Here is a 22,992-nt window from a genome sequence, read left to right on the forward strand (position 1 = left end):
TCTCCTCAGCACTTAGTTCCAATATAGACTAGGTATATAATAAATGTTTGATTAACTGACAGAAATTTTATATGTGCACATACACAGTACAATGCCCACTGACTTACCCTGTATATTCAAGACACCCCAATACATCAACTATTGAACAAAAGTCTTTGTCAACCGTGTAACAGCATGTTCTTTAACTTCTCTGATCTGGCACAGAAGAAATAAGAGTTAGGTAAAAAACTCAGGTCATTTACAAACTTGATGGCGCCACTGTCCTGTTTTTTCCTAAAGTTTCTTATGTGCTCTTGGACAACTGTACCCCTGAGCTCTGATATGTTTCACTGTATCCATCCAAAGGCCTAAGAGCCAAGCCTCAGCTTCCATAAGAACAGGCCCCAAATCAGCTATGAAGTTAATGAGAATCTCATTCCAACTCCACCTCCATCTCCAACCTTCCCACTCTTACTTCCTCAACCCACACACCAATTATAATTCTCAACAATTCTAACTACAGCACTGTGACTAGAGATCACAAAAAGCAAATGCCTTGTTTCCCCACCAATCACTTCCCTATAAAGACCAGTAGAATAAAACTCCAGGATAGCAGAAGTTGTTTCAATTTCCTGCTCTTAAGACAGTACTTTGAATGTAATAGGTGAAAATTTGAGCCTGGCATCAGGAAGACTGAGCTCAAATCCAGCTTTGAGGCTTTGTGGCTGTGTGACCCTGGCCAAGTCAAATAACTTCTGTCTGCCTCAGTTTCCTCAACTGTAAAATAGAGTTAATAATAATATGTATTTCACAGGGTTAATGTGAGGATCAAATGAGATATTTGTAAAGGATTTAGTACAGTGCCTAGCACATAGTAGATCCTTAACAAATGTTTGTTTCCTTCTTGTTCCTCTTTCTAACTAATCAGCATCAATCTGAAGCTTATAAAAATGAAGAAATTTAATTGAATGGTTTATAATCAAACTTGCTTAAACTGTTAAATCTTTGATAACTTACTCAGGCCTCAAATGACCTGAAGTCCATAAAATTGTTATTAGTAAGAAAAAATGCTCAGAAAATTACTTAGTCTCTCCCAGTTTGGATGCTCAAGTATAAATCAGGAGGTTACATAAGAAGCAGATGTGATAACCACGACATTTTATCATTTTCATTATTGTAGAGACAGGTCACCTTTATAGACAGCAATGACATCTACTTGATCCTGCTCAATTAACTCGCCATAGATTTGTAAAAGGTATCTAGCTCCAAGAAAAAAAAAGACAATTATAGTTCTCTAGCCCTCACCTTTACCTCCTAGCCATCAATGAAAATAGTTCCTATTTAGAGCTCCAGAAAATCTAGCCTTTGTCTCAGTAACCATACTACCACTCAAAGTAGTATCCTTGGAGTCTTTCATTTCTCAGAGTAACAAAGTGCTACATAATCATTTAGGGCAATCCAGAGTTCTGATGGCTTAAGTTTTTTATTAGAATCCATCAAAGAATCTTCTCTCCTCATTCTAGGCAATCTAAACCTTTCCTAAAGAAAGGGGAAAGAGCAGTAAAGAAAACACCTGTCCATGTTTAAGGAAGATACTTTTATGAATAAAAATCTTTGGTTTGGCTCAACTACCCTAATTCTTCAGCCCACATTTTAGTCTCTTTTCTCTCACTCCCTAATTGTCTGAAGTTTAATGGCTTAAAGTTTATTTAGGGATCATTGGCAACAGTTATTACCTTTTTAAATTTCACTGGTCTCACTTAGTAATTTGACACAGGAGACATTTAGGAGACAATTTAAATGATCTCTAATTTAAGCTATTACAGACAACTCAACAATAAGCAACTTGATTGTTTACAACTCATAAAGTACTAATTCTAAAGAGAACAGATTTTAGTAGAGAGAAATGTGATTTGCAACCAACAACAAAATACCTCTATTATATACTGTCAATCTTTTTAATTCCTCTTGCTTAAAACTACTAAACTTTAATCTGTCTCATTATTAGAATATGTCCTTGAACACAAACATGAGGCCTAATAAACTAAAGGAACCTATTACTCTGACATTTGAAATCTCAGCTAAGGAATTTGTACCTAAGGAGTATAAGCTAAAAGGACTTTGTTTCTTTAGGTTCTCAATGCTGTGAAAAAGGTATAATAAATAGCATAGTTCAAGTCATCTATCTTCAAGTTTTCCTTAATCTGATTTGCTTTGCCTCATGGCTGCATCACAAACACTAAACTTGTGTCTAATAATAGAATGCAGCTATTATGTAATGGTCTTTCCTGAAGTAAAAAACAGCAAGCAATAAAAATAAATGTCATAAAAAGTGAAAACCACACCTGGAATATTCTTAGAATAGTGTCCAAGACAATAACAATAAACCTAATTAATGCTAGAACAGGGGGAAAAATTAGAAAAGACATAAAAGATTCAGTCTAAGTAAGAAAACCTTTCTCTTCAAAGGGAGAGGTAGAATGGGGTAAATTATCTCACTTAAAAGACACAAGAAAAAGTTTTTAGTGGAGGGGAAAAAAGTGAACCTTACTCTCACGAGAACTGGCTCAAAGAGAGAATAACATATACACACTCAATTGGATATAGAAGTCTATCTTATTTACACTACAGGAAGGTAGGAGGGGAAACGAGTGGGGGGGAGGGGGCAGTGTTGATAGGCAGATAGGGGGAGGGGGGAGTCAGAAGCAAAACACTTTTGAGGAGAGACAGGGTAAAAGGAGAGAGAGAATAGAATAACCAGGGTGGGGGGAAGAGGATGGAGGGAAATAGTTAGCAATAGTAACTGTGAAAAAAACTGAAGCAAGTTTCTCTGATAATGGCCTCATTTCTAAAACATATAGAGAACTGAGTTCAAATTTATAAAAAATAAGAGTCATTTCCCAACTGATTAATGATCAAAAGATATGATCAGTTTTCAGATGAAGTAATCAAAACTATCTATACCCACATGAAAAAATGCTCTAACTCATTAATGATTGGAAAAATGAAAATTAAAAACAATTCTGAGGTACTACCTCATACCTATTAGGCTGGCTAATAGGACAGCTGTTAGAGGGGATATGGGAAAAATGAGACATTAATGCACTGTTGGCAGAGTTGTGAACTGATTCAACCATTCTGTAGAACAATTTGGAACTATACCTAAAGGGCTATAAAATCATACATACCCTTTGACCTGGCAATATCATACTAGGTCTGCATCCCAAAAGAGATTTAAAAAGCAAAAAGGTAAAGGCCCTAGATGTACAAAATATAGCAGCATTTTTCTAGGAGTAAAGAATTAGAAGCTGAGAGGATACCCATCAATTGGGGAATGGCTGAACAAGCTGTAGCATATGATTATGATGGTATACTATTGTACTATAAGAAATGATGAGCAGGATACTCTCAAAAAACAAACAAACCTGTAAAGACTTGTATGGGCTCATGCTAAGTGAAACATACTGTGTACAAAGTAACAACAATATTGTAAGATTATCAGCTGTGAATGACTTCGCTCTTTTCAGCAATACAATGATCCAAGACAAAGGACTAAAGAAAAATGCTATCCGTCCCCAGAGAAAGAACTGATGGTGCATGAACACAGATTGAAGCATACTTTTTTACTTTCTTTATTCTTCTTGAATTTTTTTTCTCGTGTAGGTTTTCTTTCACAACATGATTATTATGGAAATTTTTTGCATGACTACACATATAACCTATATTGAATTGCTTGCCTTCTCAATGAGGGGAAGTGGGGAGGGAGGAAGGGAGAGAATTTGGAACTCAAAGTTTCAAAAAGGAATATTAAAATTGTTTTTTACGTGTAACTGGGTAAAAATAAAATGCTAAGTAAAAAAAAAAGAAAAGAAAACCTTTCCCTTCTAAAAAAATTATTTTTATTGAAAATTTGACCATGGGATTTCTGTATTAGACCAATGAATCCTTTGATAAATATGCACTTAGCTTTAGTGGGATAAGTAACCAGTCTTCCAGTCTCCACTCTCTCCCCATTACACTACCAAATTTATGTCACGGACAGATAGGAAAGTCCAAGATACCCAAGAAATGAAGAGCCTTCCAGACCACTGGCTGTGCTTCCATTACTTGAAGCCATCATCCATATAGACTCCAGGGAAGCAAAGATTATGGGAAAAGGAGTCTACCATCTCCACGAACTACCAATCAAATGTCACTCACAGAACAAAAAAGCCAGCCTAATTGAAACAACAAAGTTCCATGAGGAAGAGAAAGAAGCCAGCATGTGCCAGGAAAGTCAACCCACCTTCACATCCCTCCTCAAACCCTGATGGAGAAACCTTGAGACCAAGAGCCATGAGAGCCTATAATAGCAGACTTTGCTACAAACCCAGCCCCTGCCGCCATCATCCAGAGAGTCAATCATTGTGGAGTTCTTACTTGGCAACTGCTCCTGCAGGCCCTGTCACCTCAGAGGCCATAACTACTAAAGATTTGGAAAAGAACGTTCTCACCACCAAAGTCTTTGGCACTGCCAACTTGTGCAAAATCTGAAAGAGATATGGTAGAGAATCCTGGAGAGTCAACTAAAAAACTAATTGAAACAATTAACAACTTCAGAAAAGCAGCAGAATGTAAAATAAACCCACACAAATATCAGCATTTCTGTATGTTACCAATAAAATTCAGCAGAAAGAAACAGAAAGAGAAATTCCATTCAAAATAATTACGGATAGTATAAAATGCTTGGGACTCTACTTTCAAGGCACACACAGGAACAATATGAACACAATTACAAAATATTCTTCACAAATGTGGATCTAAATAATTGGAGAAATATCAATTGCTCACAGACAGGCAAAACTTATATAACAAAAATGACAATATCTAAACCAATTTACTTATTCAGTTCCATTACAATCAAATTACCAAAGGATTACTTTATAGAACTGGAAAAAATAGTAACAAAATTCATCTGAAGGAACAGAAGGGAAATAACGAACAAAAAAGTGGGAAGGAAACACGTCCAGCAGCATCAGATCATCTTAAACTACACCACAAAACTATGATCATCAAAACAATTTGGTATTTGTATGAAACCAAAAAAGGGGAACGGAACTGATTCACAATACATAGAAGCAAACAAGCACAGTAATCTAGTGTAAACACAAAAATCCCAACTACTGGAGCAAGAATTCACTATCTGACAAAACTCACTGGAAAAATTGGAAAGCAGTCTAGAGGAAACTAGGCATAGATCAAGATTTCACCCTGTACACCAAGACAAACTCTAAATGGGTAAATAATCCTTGAAAGGGAATTCCTTTGACAATTGAAAATCAACCCTGATTGGTGGACATTTAATAAAGAGGTGGGCCAGAAGTATTCAGTTCCTCCTGCTGAGAATGTGCCTTGATCATAAGATTCAGCCACTCCAGCAATTTGGACACGGGAATCCATCTTCATCTAGACCACTTTGGTTGGTTTTCTCCTTCATGAGCTGGGTCACCCTAAACTCTAACAAGGAGAGGGTTTCTTTTCCTTAGGATAAAAACTAGTCCAAATTGGATTCTGTTTACACTCTGAACAGAAATAAGCTCTCCTAGTTGGGTGGGGTCCCTCCCTAAGATGGAAGATCATGTACCTTGAGGCCTCTCATCAATCATGTCTCTCAGAAACTTACTTTTTACAGGGGCTGTACCTTAAATGAGGAAATAAAGGAGAAAAGCCTGGATCCCAAATTAATAACTGGTTATTAATGTAATAGTAAAATAATTTCTCTCACGGTGGCACTGTGAACAAGTCTAACCATTCTGGAAAGCAATTTGGAACTCTGCCAAAATAAAGCTACTAAACTGTGTATAACCTTTGATATAGCAACAGCATTACTTGATCTATACTCTAAGGATAAAAGAAAGAGGGAAAAGTCCTATTATGTATAAAAATATTTATGGCAGCTCTTTTGGAAGTGGCAAAGTATTAGAAACTATGGGAGTGTCCATCATTTGGGGAGCAACTTAAAAAGATCTATGAACCAGGATCAACATAATAACTCATCACAATTCCAAAATGCTCATGATGAAACATATTACTCACCTCTAGATAGAGAGGCATTAGACTCAAAGTACACAGTGAAGCTCTTCTCTTGTTTTGGTTTTCTATTTTGTTTTGTTTTATACATGGCTAGTGCAGGAATTTGTTTTGCTTAACTCTACATATCTGTAATAGGTTTTGCTTTTGCTTTTTTACAAATAAAATTAAATTTAAAAGATAACCAGATATAGTTTTATCAGTAAAAACAAAATTAAATAAGATGCATTATCACTGTACCTTAACTTCTTTACTTCAGACTTATAACTGAAAGCTCTTATGCATGCCATCTTTCCCTAACAGAATGGGAGCTCCTAGATTAGTAATAGGAAGCCACTGAAGGATTATGAGTAGAAATGTAAGATGACAAATCATGTAAAATAAATAACTATAAAATTTTTTAAAGATGTAAAAAAATTATAAGCTTTATTGCACAAGTCAGTTTTAAAAATTTACTGTGTTCTAGTTAATAGGCTAATCACTAAATAGTATCTATCTAAAATTAAGAGCCAGAATTACCCAGTGTGTCCCAAAAGTCTCACTGAAATTTTAAGCTTTAATGCTTTAAAACTGCACTAAGGCTGCTAGGATATCCTGTATATAATAGAATACTAAAGGCCATTCAAATCGGATCAGAGATAGAAGCATGGGACGTCCATTATAATTATGATTATTTGGTATAGTTCTAGACATGCTAGCTATAAGGGGAAAAAATAATGTTTTAAGCATAGCCAAAGAGGAGGAAAACAATCACTTTTTGCAGATGTCATGATGATCTATTAAGAGAACTCCAGAGGTTCAACTAAGACATTAAATGAAACACTTAATAACTTAGCAATGTAGCAGCATATAAAACCCAAATAAATCATCAGCTTTTAAATATATGTGCGTGTATATCATACATGATATGACTACATGACATATATCAGTATATCTATAATTATCTCTTATGTACTGTTAACATGGGCTCTGCAATGACTATATGATACATTAGAACTTCCCTTCTTCACAGGGGAGCAGGACAATGGAGTTATTACAACAATGAGGCAATCAGAAAGGCTTCTAAAGTCCCAAACAGCCTGACATACCAGTAATCCTTTGCAAGTGACTTCTAGCCAAATATGAGGATGCCTATAGTTGCCAGAAACTACAGAACCAATCCTGACTAGCTCAAGGGCAATCTTGAGCAGAAGGTGCAGACTCAAGACCTTGCTCAGGACTTTCTAAATATCCTGGTACCTGGCTTACTATGTCTACAGATCCTTAACCCCAGCTCCATGCCCAAAACTCTAAAAACTATATCTCACGCTTTTCCCACTACCCTTTGAGCAGCCTGAGAACTAACACTGACTTTCTGTCTGTCTGTCTCTTTCTTCCTTTGTAAGATCTCTCGCCTACAAGCCTTTTCTCAGACAATAAATGCTTTGTAAACTACGTATTGGACTGTTTCATTTCAGGTCCCTGTATGGATCTAAGGGTCTTTGGTTAATAATACAAAATAGAGAAAAGATAAATCTTACGGATTTGAAAATAAAGGAGTTACAACAATCTGCGAGTAGTAGTACGGACCCAACCAGCTAGTCTGAGTTGGGCAATGCTGCTATTTCTTCTCCTCCTTCACTTTCTCCTTTTGTTCCTGTTTATGCAGGGAGTCACACACTGGCATGGGGGTGTTCTATTCAAAGGAATACAATTTGTGGTTGTTTATGTTTTGCAAAGTATCTTGAGGTTTGGGGGCTAGTTATTTTTTTTTTAAAAAGCTGGGATAACTAGCTGTTTATCTCATATAGTTTTCATTTGTGATTTCTTGAAATATAGCTCTAGAAAAAAACAGGCTGTAAAAAAGTCCACTGTGATTCAAATGGAACTACTTGACTATGCTTTTAAATCCAAATCACTCTGGCTTTCATTGATTGGCTAATAACGGGTCCCAGCCCAAGCCTCTCTTGCTCATTGTTTAGGTTTTGATGGCCCAGAGTGGGAATAGAAATTTCTGTTTAGGCCAGAAACTGTGAGGGTCTTCCCCTCTTTTGTGATGGCAAACTAGGCCATCTTTTGTCTCAATTCTTAACTAGACTTAATCACTGAATGGGTGTTGCCTCAGACAAACAGAGATCTGGGAAAGACCTTAGTTTAAAAAGGTCAAGGTCTCCCATTGCATCCTGGGCAATTGTCAGTCCTTTCGACCTACACTTTGCCATTGGACTCCAATGACTCTGGAGGGAAGAATAAGGTTAATGACTTTTCATAGCTCTACTTCACTTAAATCCAATTCACATGCAAGTCAAGACATCACCCTTATGATGTCATTGGTCCCCTTCCAGAATGAAGGATCAACAACAAGAACAATATATACATGTGTGTCTGTGAGAAAGAGAAATTCTATTAGAATTAACTACAAAATTATATAACATTTAGGAATCCATGTACCAAGAGAGAATAACTACATGAATACAACTATAAAGCATTCTTTATAAAAATAAAAATAGCCATAAACAATTGGAAATATATATTAATTGTTCAAAGTTGGTCCATGAAAATAAAAAAGTGACAATACTACCTAAACTAACTTACTTATACATCAAAGTACTAAAGGGTTACTTTACAAAGCTAGGTCAAGAATCTTAAAGGCAATAATGAAAAAAGTGGGAAGTGTATGAGGTAGTGACAAAATAAAATGTGAAGACTTCACAGGGAATATATATGCATAAATATATATCTATATCTATTTGTATCTATACTTAGAAATGTTTAAAAATCAAGAAATAGGGAAAAGAGAGAAGTGGATAAATTCTGAGGCTGTGAGAGTCTGATTACTCAGCCTCTGGGAAAGTTTCTTTTTTTTTCCCCTGAAACTTTTTGTTCTTTCCTCTGGTTCTGGTTTAAAGATTTACTAGTAAGAATAGGGTCACTGTGACCTGCTTTCCTTTACTGTAAAAGTACTATAAAAGAATGGAGAGGGTCTCCCCCTCCCCTTATCTTATTATCCTTCTTTAGATTTATAGATGTCACCTCAGTTGTAATCATTAACTAAGGGAATGGGAATTGGAATTTCTGTGCCTTGATTTCCCGGTTCTTTGTCTAGTTTTTCATGCTCAGATTGTAAGCCCGCCTCCCAGCCAATGGTGAGAAGGGTCAGAGGTGGGCAGAAATTCTCTTGTGTTAGGTATAATTATTGGTGCTTTGTTCCTTGAGACTTTACCTCCCTTGCTAGCTCTGTTCTGGCAGAGGACACCCTATTCTCGTGAGAATCAAATAAAATTTATTTCTGTTCCCACCCTGAGATGGCTCCTTTTTAAAATTATTTTTTTTAATTGGTGAGGGTCTTTCATCCCACATAGAAGGAAGCCTAGCAATACTAGATTTCAGATTATACTACGATGTAGCAATCATAAAAAACATTTTAATTAAAGATAACTGGCTAAAAAATAGAAAAGTTGAACAGTGGAACTGGTTTGGTACTCAATCAAATGGCAGAGAAGAATTGTGTTCAATAAACTCAAAGACTACAACTACTTGTTGAAAACTACTAAGAAAACTGGACAGAACACAGATTGGCAGAAATTAGGTTTAGACTAACATCTCACAGAATATGTCCTATAAGCTCCAAATGGATATAGGATGTAAATATAAAAAGTCGCATAATAAATAAACTTGAGGATTGAAGAGAGAAATACTTTTTCACGACTATAGATAGAAGAAAAATTTATGACCAAACATGGAATATAAAAGATCATGGCATGGTCTAAAGGAGGGTTTTCAAGGATTTGGGAGGTAGGCATGTTCTACAGCATCAGAAAAAGACTATATAGATAGGAAGACCTGACTTTAAAGATTCAAGATAGAAGAGATGATAGAAGTGATAATCTGCTGGAGAAGATGGGAAGGTTTGGGATCAAAGGCATATATAGAGGGATTGGTTTTGGCAAGAAGGGGCACCTCTCTATCAGAGATGGGGATTGGAGGTAAGAATGTGGGAAGTCACGGAGTCTTGACATGAAAAGGGATGAGAAAATGCCCTCAACTTTCTTAGTAGACTTAGAAGCAAGGTCCTCAGCTGAGTGGAAGGAGATGCATGAGAGGTAAAAGAAAATTTAGAATAGCTTCCATGAGAAAGCAGATAAGCAGTCAATCAAGGAGGAATAAAAGGATTGCCTTGCCCACTCAGCAAAGTTGTGAGACTTCCTCCACCTCTGTTCAGCAGACCATAAGGAGTGAGGAGGCAAGTGGTTAACTATTCTAGGGTTGAGGTTTGGCAAGACATGAGTGGCAAATTTCCCTCTTCCTCCCATACTCTGTGACACAGACAAACAGTCCTGTTCTCTGGTGTTCATATGCAACATTCCATCTCCCACATCCATGTCTTTGTGATACCCATCTATGCCCCATGCCTGGAATGTGCTTCCTTTCTTACTTTACTTCCTAAGAACTCCTTAAATATGCAACTCAAGTACCACCTTCTATATGAAGTCTTTCCTGATTCCACAATTGCTTAGAACCACCCTTCTAATTGTCTTTGTAATTAACTACTTTATGTTTATTTGTATTTATCTTTTTAAAAAATTTATCCTGTATATACTTATGCAGTGCAGTAGACAGAGAAGTTAAGACATTGGCCTATAGTCACAGAATAATAATAATAAATGACAGAGGTGGTACTTGAATAAGGTCTTCTAAAGTAACTCCAAGATTAGCACTTCATACTCCCTTTACATGTAGAGGAGATGGGGGGAGGGGAACTGAAGAGGGGAAACATTCTTTTCTGACATCATGAAATTTCTCAGTTTCCACTCTGGATGACGAAGTTGTTATATTTCAACTGTCAATTTGGAGTGATCTAGAGTTTGTGTCTATATATTATTATCTATACCTGTATTGTAGCATATAACTAGCACCGGAATCTCTTGAACCATTTTAATAATTTAGGTAATATATGCTTTCCATTTTATCAGATGCTGCATTACTGATGTCTATTATACTTGATCTTCCCTCAGCTATTCCATTCCAGTGATCTATCTTTATTTTTTTTAAACCAATACCAGATAATTTTGGTTAATGTTGCTTTATAACACGCTTCAAGATCTGGAAGTGCTATTGTCCCTTTATCTCACCTTTTCATTATTTCAACTGATATTTTAGATCTTTGGTTTTTCCAAATGAATTCTGCTATCATTTTATTAAGCTCTATAAAGTGTCCCCTTGATAATTTGATTGGTATAGCATTAAAAGCATAAATTAACTATGGAAGTATTGTCTTTTTTAATATATTTCTATGGCCTAGCCATGAGCTCTGAAAATTCCTCCAGCTATTTTAACTTCTTTATGTCTTTAAAGAGAATTTTGTAATTGAATCTTTACAAGTATTTTGTTTGCCTTGGTAGATCAATCCCCAGATGTTTTATGTATTTTGTAGGTATCTGGAATGGAACTTACCCTTCTATTTTTGGTTCTTAGATTTTATTATTATCATACAGAAAAGCATTTGGTTTATGAAGGAACCTTAATTCCAGCTTTTAATTCATCCAGCCTGTCATTTTGCATGATATACTCTGCACATAACTTAAATAGATAAAGATGATATATTACCTTGTCATATTCCTTTCTCAATCAGTTGTTCCATGTTCAATTCTAACTGCTGTCTCTTGAGCTGCACACAGGTTCTTCAGAACACTAGTAAGATGTACTGGTAGTCCCATCACTTTGAAGACTTCCCACATTTTATTGTGATCCACACAGTCAAAGTCAATGAAGCAGAAGTAGGTTTTTTTTTTTGTTTGTTTGTTTGTTTTTTTCCTGGAACTTGCTTGTTTTCTCCATCATCCAGCAAATGTTGGCAATTTGGTCTCTAGTTCCTCTTCTTTGAAAACCAGCCTGCTCTTCTGGTAATTCTTGGTTCATATATTGCTGAAGCCTAGCTTGCAGAAAAGTAATGCCACCTTAAGCACAACTGTTTGGTAACTTGAAGATTCCTTGGCATTACCTTTCTTTAAGATTGGGACATATAAACTGATCTTTTCCAATCTACTTCCAGCTACTGTTGAGTTTTCCAAATTTGCCGCCATATGGAGTATAGCACTTTAATAGAATCATCTTATAAGATTTTAAATAGTTCAGCTGGAATTCCATTGCTTCCCCTAGCCTTAGCAAAGCTTCCTAAGGCCCACTTGACTTCATTCTCCAGGATGTCTGGCTCTAGATCAGTAATCACATCATAGCAGTTACTGGTGTTGTTAAGATCTTTCTTTCATAGTTCTTTTGCTTATTCTTGCCACCTCTTCTCAATCTCTTCTGCTTCTGTTAAGTCCCTACCATTTTTGTCTTTTCTCATGCCCATTTTTGCATGTAACGGTCCCTTGATATTTCTTTCTGGCTCTTTTGTTTTCCTCTATGTCTTTGTATTGCTCCCTTAAGAAAGCCTTCTTGTCTCTTTTTCTCCTTGCTATTCTCTGGAGCTCTGCATTCAGCTGGATATGTATTCCCTTTCTCCTTTACCTTTCATATTGCTTCTTTCTCCAGCTATTTGTAAAGCCTCATCAGAAAGCCATTTTGCTTTCTTGCTTTATAGCACTTTGGAAATAGTTCCAGATTGTTCTCCAGAATAGTTGGACTAGCTCACAATTGTACTAACAGAGCATTAGTATCCCTATTTTTCCAAATCTCCTCCAATACTTGTCATTTTCCTTTTCTGTCATGTCTGATAGGTGTGAGGTGTTACTTCAGAGTTTAGTTTGCATTTCTCTAATCAATAGTGATTTAGATTACTTTTTCATATTATTATAGTTTTAATTTCTTTTTCTGAATACCATCTGTTCATATCCTTTGACCACTGACCAACTGGGGAATGGTTCTTATTTTTTATAAATTTGACTCAGTTCCCTATATATTTGAGAAATGAGGCCTTTATCAGAGAAACTTGCTGTAAAATTTTTTGATATTACTTCATTGCCTGTGGTACCTTTTAGTAAAATGAAGTTTCCCTCCTTATCTTTTTTAATTAAGTCTATTTTTGCTTTTGCTTTGTCTGAGATTATGACTGTTACCCCTTGTCTGTTTTACTTCAGCTAAAGAATAACAGATTCTACTCAAGTCCCTGATTTTAATTCTGTGTGTTTCTGGTAACAATACATTGTTGGATTCTAGTTTCTAATCCATTCTGCTATAAGCTTCTATTTTATGGATGAGTTCATTCCATTCACATTCACAGTTATGATTACTATGTATTTCTTTCCATCTCATTTTCTTCTGTTTAGCATCCTCTTTCTCTCTTTATTCTTTCCCTCTGCTAAAGTCCGTTTTGTTTCTGAACAATGTCTCTCTGAATCCACCTTCTCTTTTATGGCTCTCTCCTTTCTCTTATTCCCTTTTCTCTACTTTTTTCTTGTTTAGTAAGACAGACTTTTATACCCAATTGAGTAAATATGTGCGTGTATGTATGTATGTATGTATGTATGTACACACACACATACACACACTTCCCTCTTTGAACCAAATCTGAGAAGAATGATGGTCAAGCACTGCCCACTCCCTCCAATTCTCCCCTTCACTGTAAAAGATCATCCTTGCATGCCTCTCTTGGGTTAGATAACTTTATCCATTCTTTCTTTCTCTTCCCCCTTCTCCCAGTGTATCCCTCTTTCTCATCCTTTCATTTTTGTTTCTGAGATAAATCCAAGATAATTAACTCATTCTCTTGCCCTCTGATTATGTAGAATCCTTTTAACTCTCTTAATAATGACAAAGTTCTTAAAAGTTATACATATCCTCTTCCCTTATAGGGATATAAACAGTTTAACTTTATTGAATCCTTTATGATTTCTCTTTCATATTTTTTTTTTATTTTACCCTCTGTTTCTAGGATATCAGGGCAATTTTCCTCAACAATTTCTTGAAATACATTTAGGCTCTCTTTTTGATCATGGCTTTCAGGTAATCCTATGATTCTCAAATTATCCTTCCTAAATCTATGTTCCCAGGGCAGTTGTTTCTCCAATGAGATATTTCACATTTTCTTCTTTTTTTTTCATTCTCTTGACTTTGTTTGATTGTTTCTTGATGTCTCAGAGCAATTAGCTTCCACTTGCACAATACTAATTTTTAAGTAACTATTTTCTTCAGTGAGCTTTTAAATGTTTTTTTTTTCCACTTAAGGACAAACATGTTCTTTCCTTTTTTTTAATATTTTTTTTTATTTTTAGTTTACCACACACAGTTTTACATAATTTTGAGTTCCAGATTTTCTCCCCTCCCTCCCCTCTCCCTCCCCAAGATGGCATGGAATCTCATAAAACTACCATGTATAACTTCGCATTGAATTAATTTATACACTAGTCCAGTTGTGGAGAAGAATTATGACCAATGGAATGAATTATGAGAGAGAAGAGACAGAACCGAAAAAAAAAACCCAAAAACAAAAACAAAAGAGAAGAAAAAAGGTGAGCATGTAGTGTGCCTCAATCTGCATTCAAACTTCACAGTTCTTTCTATGGATGAAGTTGTCCTTGCACCTTGAGTTGCTGAGAAGAGCAAAGTCTGTCAGGGTTGTTCTTTTCTAAGTGATTTTTTATTTTGCCACCTTTCCCATTTGGCCTATTCTGATTTTTAAGGAGTTTCTTCAGTGAATTTTTGTGACTTTTTTTTACCAAATCTGTTTTTAATGTGTTATTTTCTTCAGTATTTTTGTACTTCTTTTTGTACTTTTCTTGCATCACTCTCCTTTCTTTTCTCATTTTTTCATCTACCATTCTTATCTTCTTCTTTAATTCTTGCAGGAATTCTTGGCCTTGTGACCAACTGACATTTTTTCTTTGAGACTTTGCCTATTTCTCTTTTCATATTGTTGCCTTCTGAGTTTGTGTTTTGGGTTTTTTATTATATTTTTTTATTTAGGACTTTCTTTTTCACCACTTACATGTAAAAACAATTTTCAACACTTGTTTTTAAAACTTTGAGCTCCAAATTCTCTCCCCTCTTCCCTCCCTACCCCATCCCCATTGAGAAGGCAAGCAATTCGATGTTACATATGAGCAATCATACAAAGTATTTGCATAGTAGTAATGTTGTAAAATAAAACAAAGAACCCCCCTCAAAAAAAAACCTCCAGAAAAATAAAGAAAGTAAAAACCATATGCATCAATCTGTATTCAGACATCATCAGTTCTTTCTCTGGGGACAGATAGCATTTTTCATCTTAAATCCTTCAGAGTTGCATTGGAGAACTGTATTGCTGAAAACAGCTGTCATTCATAACTGATCATCTTACAATACTGCTGCTACTTTGTACACTGTACATTTCACTTTGCATCAGGTCATGTAAGTCATTCCAGGTTTTTCTGAGGGCATTCTGTTCATAATTTCTTACAGCACAATAGTATTCCATCACAATCATGTTTAGCCATTCCCCAATTGATGGGCACCCCTCAATTTCTGATCCTTTGCTCCCAGAAAAGAGCTGCTAGCCACCTGCTTCTTGACAGTAGCAGCTGTGGCGGTAGCACAGCTCAGAGCCTGGGGCACAGCCAGGCCCAAGAGCCAGGTAGGCAGAATGATGCAGGACCACAGAGCGACAGCCACTGCCATCGCCCCTGACCGTGACTCTCACCACTGGCATCAGGTGGTGATTGTCAAACCTGCCAACATGTCCCATGAGAGGAGTTTCTTGGTGACTGGGAATATTAATACCTCTGCCAATCCTGGATACCCTGGGACATCTCAGTCTTCAATGCCCCACTATGGTCAAGCACCTTACCCTGTGGCCCCCCCACTCACAGTCTACCTTTCAGGCTGGTTATGGCCAACCAGGGTACCCTCAGGGGCCCTACCCTCAAGGGCCCTATCCCCAGGTCCCTTACCCAGTAGGGGGCTACCCCCAGGCTGCCTACCCACCAGGGGGTTACCCCCAGGAACCCTACCCACACAGAGCTTTTCCCACCAATCCTTATGAACAACCACAGGACTTTCAGGCCCCCAGCTCACCAATTCATGGAAACTACCATGGGGAAGGGCCCCCATCCTATTATGACAACCAGGACTTCCCAACCACGGACTGGGATGATCGGAGCATTCATAGGGCATTTATTCAAAAGGTGTTCCTGGTCCTTACCCTGCAGCTGACTGTGACCCTCTCCTCTGTGGCTGCATTCACCATTGTGGATGTTGTGAAGATCTTTGTCCGGACCCATGTCTGGACCTACTATGTCTGCTATGCCGCCTTCTCTGTCTCTCTCATTATCCTTAGCTGCCGTGGGGAGTTTAGATGGAAGCACCCTTGGAACCTTGTTGCCCTGTCTGTCCTGACCCTGAGCTTGTCATACATGGTGGGCGTGAGTGCAAGTTTCTATAATATGGATGCTGTCATCATGGCCATGGGCTTTACCACCATGGTCTGCTTCACTGTGGTCATCTTCTCCCTGCAGACCCAGTAAGACTTCACCTCCTGTATGGGAATCCTCCTGGTGAGCACAGTGGTACTGTTAATCTTTGCCATCCTCTGCATCTTCATCCGCAACTGGATCATGGAGATACTTTATGCCTTATTGGGAGCTCTGCTCTTCACCTGTTTCCTGGCAGTGGACACCCAGCTGCTTCTGGGAAACAAGCAGCTGTCTCTGAGCCCCAAGGACTATATGTTTGCTGCCCTGAACCTCTACACAGACATAATCAATATCTTCCTCTACATCCTTGCCATCATCGGCTGGGCTAAGGAGTAGCCCTGGCTGGGCCCTGCCTGGCCACCCACCCCTTCCTTACTTCTCTGTGTTCTCCTTCCCCCTTTTCTCCTAAGTTTCTCCCAACTCTCTTCTCTCTTCCCTTCTCTTTTCCCTCTCTAATCTCTCTTCCCTATTTCCTTCTTTTTTTCTCTCCTCAAGTGTGGGTGTCGCTGCCTCATGGGCAAGGCAGTCTGTGCTCTTCCCCTTCTCCTTCCCTAGGGCTGAGGCTGAGGCTCAGAGAGTCCCCTCTCCCTGTATATAATTGTGCATATATTTATGTTCAAACCATAGCCAAGACTGTGGTGGCCCTGTCCATGTCCCCAGCATGGCCTCACCGAAATCCAGAGCTTGAGGGGAAGGGACTGACTGGGCCAGGCCCCCTCTCCCTTTACCACACTGCATGAGCCCTGCCCTCTGACCCTGCCTATTCTCTAAGGCAGATTTCAGGCTTCAGGAAAGAGGAATGAGCCCAAGGTCTGAGGGTACATGTCTTCCCTCAGCACTCCCACCCATTTATCCCCTCAGCCTGGACCAGAGCAGCCCCCTTCCTACTCCCTTGTCCCCCTGCCCTGCTTTGAGGGACATAGCATCGAGGGGAGGGGGGATGTATTTCAACCCTCCTGCTACTGTCAATAAAGCACTAATAAATGTGAAAAAAATGTTGCTATACACATCTTTGAACATATCAGTCCTTTTCTTTTTATTTTTTATCTCTTTTGGAACAAATACCTAGTAGTGGCACTACTAAGTCAAAGGGTATGCATGGCTTTATAGTCCTTTGGGAATAGTTCCAAATTGCTCTACAGAACGTTTCAATCAGGTCCTGGTAGCACCAGGCTGGGAGAAGAGCACAGAGCCCAAGGGTGTACACGTGTCCATAGCAGAGCAGGAGCAGGCCCTGGCAGAATGAATCATCGATAGGAGTGACAGTTCCCAAACTTCTCAGCACAGGATAGGGGTCTGCTGGAGCCGGATGAGAGAGAAGCACAGGGCCTGCAGCAGGACAGCAGCAGCACCTACTCCTAGGGCTATCAGCCCACAGACTAAATGTTTGAAAGTCACCTACTTGAATTTCCAGGAGCCAAGATGGCAGAGTAAACAGTAAGGGCAATCATGCCCCCTTACTGACCTTGAAAAACACAGAGAATATCACCCCAGGAAAAATCCTGGAATAGTGGAGCCAGCATAAAGGGTATGGAAGTCTTTTAGCTAGGGAGGCTAGGGAGATTGATGAGAAGGGTGCCTTTTGCTGAGGTAGAAGGCAACGAGCACACAATGGGAGGCGTCCCAGCAAGCCCAACCTCAGCTGACCAGCAGGAGATCGTGAGCCCCAGGGCAGTGCAGCCTGCAAGAAACAACACCAGGACTCCAGGCGAGCCTTCACACAGCCAGGGGAATCAGCAGACACCAGCCCAGACAGCTTGAACCAGCAGCTGAGCCTACCTGCACTGAGCCTACACATGCTCTAGTGCAGCCCTAGGAGAGGAGGAGAGCTCCAGTGGCCAGACCACCCCTCCCCCCCACGTAAGACTGTGAGCTTCTGTGTATCCCCAGGGAAACTCAGAAAGACTTCACCTGGCCTTGGCCTTGGAACACATCAGCCAGCTCCAACTCAGCACCAGGTAAGCTGTAGCATTATATAGCTTCTAGCTAACAGAACAAAAAGCCACAGCACACAAAGCCAGTAACCAGTACAAGAAGCTTGAGACATAGGTCCCTGTACCCCAGAAGCAGAGATCTACTTTAAAAGTCAGGGAAAAAGGCAATCACAATGAACAAGAAGCAAATGAGAAAAGCAAAGACCATAGAATCTTACTATGGGGACAGGGATGATCAAAATAGGAATTCAGAATAGGACAGCACCGAAATTATACCCACATCTGAAACCTCAAAAGAGGATATGAACTGGTCTCAAGTCCAAAAAGCATTCTCGGAAGACCTCAAGAAAGATTTTAAAAGCCAAATTAGAGAGGTAGAAGAAAAACTGACCAATTCTTTTAACAATACAATGGACAAAATGGAAAAAAAAATTCACTGAAGAGAACAAATCCTTAAGAAGTAAAATTGGCCAAATGGATAAGGAAGTACAAAAGCTAACTGAAGAAAACAACTCGTTAAAAATTAGAATTGGACAAGTAGAAGCTAATGACTCTATGAGGCATCAAGAATCAGTCAAACAAAATCTAAAGAATGAAAAAAATGGAAGAAAACATAAAATATCTCAGTGGAAAAACAAATGACCTGGAAAATAAATCCAGGAGAGATAATCTAAAAATTACTGGTCTACTGGAAAGCCATGATGAAAAAAAGAGCCTAGACAGTATCTTCCAAGAAATCATCAAGTAAAACTACCCTAGAACTAGAGGGTAAAATAGTTATTCAAAGAATCCAATGATCATCTCCTAAAAGAGATCCCAAATTGTAAACTCCAAGGAATATTGTAGCCAAATTCCAGAATTATCAGGCCAAGGAGAAAATACTGCAAGCAGCTGGAAAGAAACAATTCAAATATCATGGAACTAAAATTAAGATCACACAAGACCTTGCAGCTTCTACATTAAAAGATAGGAAGGATTGGAATATGATATTCTGAAAGGAAAAGAAGCTTGGACTACAACCAAGGATCAACCACCCAGCAAAATTGAACATAATCTTTCAGGTAAGGAGATGGCCATTCAATGAAATAAGGAACTTCCAGCCCTTCCTGATGAAAAGGCCAGAGTTCAATGGAAAATTTGATCTTCAAATACAAGACTCAAGAGAGGCATAAAAAGGTAAACAAGAAAAAAAAACTTTGTTATACAATAAGGGCAAACCGTTTGCATCCCTGTATGGGAGGATGATATTTATTAATCTTGAGAATGGTGTATTTATTATGAAATTTAAAATGAATACACATAAAGGATGTGGGTATAAATCACCTGATGTGATGATAAAAAAGTGATTGTAAAGTGATTGTAGTTGGGAGAAGAGGAAAGGAGAAGGCAGAAAAGGGCAAATTACATCTCATGAAGAGGCACAAAAACATATTTTAGTAGAGAAAAAGAAGTGGGGAGAGAACATTGTTTCAGCTTTATCCTCATCAGATTTGTTTCGAGGAGGGAATAACATACTCTGTTAGGTATAAAAGTATAATTCGCCCTACAGGCAGTAGGAGGAGAAAGGGGAAAGAAAAGGGAGGGGGTGGTTAGAAGGGAGGGAAGAAGTAGTAAGGGAAAAGGGAAAGAAAAGGGAGGGGAGCTGATAGAAGGGAAGGAAAATTGAGGGAGGTGGTGGTCAAAAGCAAAACTCATTTGAGGAGGGGAAGGAAGAAGGGAGAAATAAAAGCATAAGTGGGGGGGAGGGAAACAGAATGGAGAGAAAGACACAGATAGTAATCGTAACTGTGAACGTGAATGGGATGAACTCTCCCATAAAATGGAGGGGGACAGCAGAATGGATTAAAAACCATAATCCTACAATGTTGTTTACAAGAAACACATTTGCAGCAGGGGGATACACACAGGGTAAAGGTAAAAGGCTGCAGCAGTATATATTATGCTTCAGCTGAAGTAAAAAAAAAGCAGAGGTAGCAATCCTAATCTCAGACAAAGCAAAAGCAAAAATACATCTAATCAAAAGATATAAGTAAGGAAACTACATTCTGCTAAAAGGCACCATAGACAATGAAGTAATATCATTACTAAACATATATGCACCAAGTGGTATAGCATCCAAATTCTTACAGGAGAAGTTGAGGGAATTACAGGAAGAAATGGACAGCAGAACTATACCAGTGGGGGACCTCATCCTCCCCCTCTCTGAACTTTGTACATCTAAACTCAAAATAAACAAGAAAGGAATTAAAGAGGTAAATAGAATTTTAGAAAAGGTAGATATGATAGACCATGGGAGAAAAGTGAATGGGGATAGAAAGGAATATTCCTTTTTCTAAGTGTTACATGGCACATATACAAAAATTGACCATGTACTAGGGCATAAAAACATCGCAATCCACGGCAGAAAGGCAGAAATACTCAATGAATCCTTTTCAGATCATGATGCAATAAAAATTATATGTAATAAAGGGCCATGAAAAGATAGACTAAAAATTAACTGGAAACTAAATAATCTAATCCTAAAGAATGAGTGGGTCAAACAACATAGAAACAATCAATAACTTCATTCAAGAGAAAGACAATAATGCGACAACATACCATAATTTATAGGATGCCTCAAAAGTGGTTCTTAGGGGAAGTTTTATATCTCCAAATGCTTACATGAATAAAATAGAGAAAGAGGAGATTGCGCATGCAACTGAAAAAGCTAGACAAAGAACAAATGGAAAATCCCCAATTAAATATGAAATTAGAAATACTGAAAACCAAAGGAGAGATTAATTAAATTGAAATTAAGAAACCTATTGAACTAATAAATAAAAGTAAGTGCATAGGCTGTCCTCCATGCATGGAATGGTCTTCCTTATCAACTCTGCCTCTGGAAACCCTTAGTTCCACTTCAGGCTCAACTAGAGTGCTCCCTCTTATGGGTCAACTTCTGATTTCCCCTGTTGTTACTACTTTGCCCACTACTATATAATTACTTTGCATTAATTTTCCATGACTAATCTGTGTATATACATTTTTCCCTTCTATAAAATACAAGCACCTCGAAGGCAGTGATTTTTCATTTTTGTCTTTATGTCCCTAATGTCTAAAATAGTACCATAGTAGATGCTTAATAAAATGTTTTTTGAATTGAATTAAATAGGTTAGGATTAACTCTGAGGTCAGTGATCATGGATGTATATGTATATTGTGTAGACTGTTACACTGAATTTTTGTCTTAAACTATCTACTATTGCGTTATAAATATTAATAGTATTGAATATCCAACATTGTGGGACTGTTACTTTTCCACAGTATTATGAAAAGCACTTAAAATGATTATTAAACAGGTAGAATATTTTAATAAAGTCAAAAGGATGTTTTAAAGAAAAAAAAGGAATGTCTGAATCAAGTCACAACTCCAGCAGTGCATTAATATCTCATTTTTCCCATACCCTTCCACCAACCATCATTTTCCTCTTCTGTCCTATTAGTCAGTCTAACAGGTATGAGGTAGAATTGTTTGAATTTGCATTTCTCCAATCAATGGTGAGTTAAAGCATTTTTTCATAAAGCTATAGACAGCTCTGATTACATCATCTGATCATATCTTTTGACCATTTATGAATTGGAGAATGGCTCTTACTTTTATAAATTTGACTAAGTTCTATGTTGGAGAAATGAGTCCTTTATCAGGGAAACTTGCTTGAAATTTTTTTATTGCTAACTGTCTTTCCCTCCATCCTCTTCCCACCCCAGTTACCCTATTCTCTCTCCCCTTTCACCCTGTCTCTCCTCAAAAGTGTTTTGCTTTTGACTCCCCGCTCCCCGTATCTGCATATCAACAACACCCCCCCCCCATCCCTTTCCCCTCCTACCTTCCTGTAGGGTAAATAAGATAGATGTCTATACCAAATTGAGTGTGTATGTTATTCCCTCTTTGAGACAATTTTGATGAATAAGGTTCACTCCCTCCCCTCAACATGCCCGGCTCCCTGCACCTCCAATGTAAAAGCTTTTGCTTGCCTCTTTTATGTGAGATAATTTACCACATTCTACCTGTCCCTTTCCATTCTTCCCTTACCCCTTGACTTTTTCTTTAGAATTTTTTTAATAATTTGTTCCTTCATATTCAACTCACACTTGTGCCTTCTGTCTATATATACTCTTTCTAATTGCCCTAACAATGAGAAAGTTCCTATAAATTACAAGTATCAACTACCTATGTAGGAATGTAAATAGTTTAACCTTACTTAAATCTCTTATGGTTTCCCTATCCTGTTTACCTTTTTATGCTTCTCTTAAGTTTTGTATTTGAAAGTCAAATTTTCTATTCAGCTCTAGTCTTTTCATCAATAATGCATGAAAGTCCTCTATTTTATGGAATTCCCATGTTTTCCCCTGAAAAATTATGTTCTGTTTTGCTGGGTAGGTAATTCTTGGTTGTAATCCTAGCTCCCCTACTCTCTGGAATAACATATTCCAAGCCCTCTAATCCTTTAATGTAGAAGTTACTAAATCTACTAAATCTTGTGTTATCCTGACCGTGGCCCCATGATACTTGAATTGTTTCTTTCTGGATGCTTGCAATATTTTCTTCTTGATCTGGGAGCTTGAAATTTGGCAGTAATCCTGGGAGTTTTCCTTTTAGT

The 22,992-nt window shown here is 37.9% G+C and overlaps 1 protein-coding gene and 1 pseudogene across 1 annotated transcript in view; one reads left to right on the forward strand and one right to left on the reverse strand.

The window, feature by feature from the left end:
- The window catches only part of MIPOL1 (mirror-image polydactyly 1), a 508,657-nt gene that overhangs the window by 449,468 nt on the left and 36,197 nt on the right, over positions 1-22,992 (reverse strand). The window lies entirely within an intron of this gene.
- LOC118844880 lies at positions 15,683-16,754 on the forward strand (annotated as a pseudogene).

This window comes from Trichosurus vulpecula, chromosome 3 (genome assembly GCF_011100635.1).
Source record: "Trichosurus vulpecula isolate mTriVul1 chromosome 3, mTriVul1.pri, whole genome shotgun sequence".
Classification (NCBI taxonomy): domain Eukaryota; kingdom Metazoa; phylum Chordata; class Mammalia; order Diprotodontia; family Phalangeridae; genus Trichosurus; species Trichosurus vulpecula.